This window comes from Abramis brama, assembly GCF_963993115.1.
Source record: "Abramis brama genome assembly, chromosome: 2".
NCBI classification, from domain to species: Eukaryota; Metazoa; Chordata; class Actinopteri; order Cypriniformes; family Leuciscidae; genus Abramis; species Abramis brama.
Genome location: NC_139964.1, coordinates 62,229,987 through 62,233,080, shown reverse-complemented (window position 1 = coordinate 62,233,080; position 3,094 = coordinate 62,229,987).

Below are 3,094 nucleotides of genomic sequence, written 5' to 3'. Positions count from 1 at the left end.
GAAAAACTTGTAAAATACTGGCTAATCTTTAAATTCGACTGCAATAAAATATATGATGTAACGATTTAATAATGATATTAATATGAAAAATATTGTTTTTAATGTATGTAAATGTATTGCAAGCAATGTTTTAACACCTTCAGAACTATATATATTATAATATGATTATGTAGAGTTCTACATGGAAGGTTTGCACAAATTAAACTGAATTCATTCTCAAATCCAGCCATGCGTAGAAGCCTTGCTACTTTCATTTTATTGGTTTCCTTTCTCAGACTGACAGTGCTCTTTCTTTCTGTTCTTCCATTTGTTCGCACAACTTTTGAATTTCAGCTTAATGAAGAACATAATGAAATCCTCTTTTGTGCATCAACCGCCGCTGCGACAGCTCTGATTTGTCCAGATTCTGCGGATTCTAAACCCCAGTCAATTAACGCAAATCCAGTTGAACAATAAATATTAAAGCGATTAATGGTTTTGAAGGCAGGCTGGTGTCTCACATGCTGGTTTCTCTCACATGTGGCGTCTGATCTGTCTCCTGTGATCTTAGTATAAGTCTCAGTCTTAAATGAAGCCTGTCATCTGACCCTCCTACTTGATATGATGTTCAGTGCATCTGTTGCCATTAATCGAACACTACTTAGCAGTATTTGCTAAGGCGAGTATGATGCCTATACTTAAGGTTAGGGATTTGAACAAACCTCTAATCAATAATACAAGCATGCATGATTACTTTCTAAATGTTTGGATTGGCGGATGAAAAATTCCCTAGATATGGAGAGATTGAGCCACGTCTTGACTAGAACATCAGAGAGGTTGGTCTTTTTTACTTTAGGCCAGTGTTCACACCAATGACGATAACTACAGCGATAAAGATGTAGTTCTAAATCATTCTAAATATAAAAGAATAGCAAAGTCCACACCACAACAATAATGATAACAGCATGGAGGAAAGATATCGTTGGAATCTGTTTCAGAAGGATTTTTCCCCCCAGGTGATGATAAAAACATTGACAGCCAATCAGAATCCATCCTGCTTTAAAGAGCTCAAGCATTTAAAGCGGCAGAAGACAAAACTGCAGCATGCTTATAATAAACAGAATGATGGTGTGAACGGGCCTGTACACTTTTGATGGTTAGACAAAAAACACTTTAGACAAAACATACTAAGCATAAGGAAACTTTCCAATTACATGTGAACTAACTCTTTAAAGTATTTGTAGACTGTACCTGACTGTTTGTAGACTGTTAGGGTTCGGGTTAGTAAAATAAGTTGACGTAGTTGCAAAGTTACTTATAATCAGTGCAATGACTATTGGGAGCATAAAAATAAAGTGTGAACAGATATTAAGTAGACTTAGATTTATGAAATTCAAAAGCTGCTTAAGAGAAATCTTGAGGTCCTCGAGCAAAGTGCATTGTGAAATCTTTTGAGGCATTTTGCAGATTGAAGCATATTTTTTATTGACCACTGCTTTTCCACATTTCATATACAATGTCGGGTTACACTTTATTTAAAGGTGTCATTGTTACAGTGTAATTATATATTTAAGTACTGAGTAATAATAATTAACTGCATGTACTTACTATAGGGTTAGGGTAGGATTAGATTTGGCTGAGGGTTAGTTGCATGTAATTGTGCATAATTTATTGTTATTACTATGGTAAGTACATGTAACATATGTAACAAGGACACTGTAAAATAAAGTGTTACCCAATGTCGCTCCATGTACATATACAAACTTAGTGTTTCTTAAAACTGATCGAAACATGCAGGGATCTTACAAAACCAAAAAATTGTCCATTGTTTACGTTTCATTTGGGTTTAATAAGAAATCTTAGTAGCTTTATAAAACTACAACTATTCCTCTACTAACTAAACTGTGTTGATTTTGAAAGTGTAGAAGTGCTTAGAAGTTTGAAATGGCATGATGAAAACAGAACAGAAGAGAGAAAGGTAAATTATACCGCATCGTTCTAAGGTACCCAGACATTTCATACATTTAGCTTTCAAACAGTGTGTGGCCAAGGGACTTTTCACTTTGACGGGACTTTTGAGGAACAGGCTGATCGGAATGCAGAGTGGTAACTTTTGTTTGGGATGACTAGGTTGGGGAGCCAGTGTAACTTGATAGCACTGGAATTATGTCTTCCAAAATGTACTTGTGTTGGATAATTATGCTTCTGACAGGAAGTCCCATGGAAGGCTGGGGCAGCTAATTTCAATAAGGGTAAACAATCGCTGGCACTTCTTTGACGGACATGTTTTAATTAGAGGCAAATCCAACACATGCGCTGACATTACTTTGGAGAAGGATGAGAAAATGAAAGCCTGCCTGAGGTTATTTATGACTGCCAGTTGGCACAAACACATGCACACAAACAGCCCTGTCTAGAAATTGGTTTTGATGCATCATTTGTGCATATACAGTGTCAGTCTCACTGTCTGGATTAAGAACTCCATTGTAGGCTTGTTCTTGTTGAATTGATCTAATGATTTTTAGATTAACAGTCTGATAGATTAGCATTGAACAGTGATATCTGTTAAAGGTATAAATGCACTCAAAAATGTCTTCCAAAACCTGTAGGACTTTCTTCAGTGGATCACAAAAGCAGATATTTAGCAGATTGCTCATGCTGCTCCTTTCCCTAATGAAAGTCAGTGCTGACCTCCAGTACTGTACCTCCAAAAATGACCAAAAAAAACATCATAAAAGTAGTCTGTATAACTTGTGTGCAAGTCTTCTGAAGTCATATGATAGCTTTATGTGATGGACAGATAGCAATTAAGTTATTTACTGAAAATGTTCTCCTCGGCTTTCCAATCTTTCACATTCCTTATTTGTAGGGGGAAAAAAAGTGCAGAACAAAATTAATCAGACAGCAACTCTGATCGGCCGGTAATAAGTCCATAGTCTCTGGAAAGTTTTATAATTTGTGCTTATGAGCTGGTTTCTTCACCACTGTCCTCTTGAGGTGGAATAAAAAAAAGAAAAAAAAAACTGTGGTGAAATATTACCTTTGGTGGACAATAATCAAGGTTAAGGCAAAACACTACAGACTTTTTTTCATCTTTTTTCAGGCACTGGTTAAT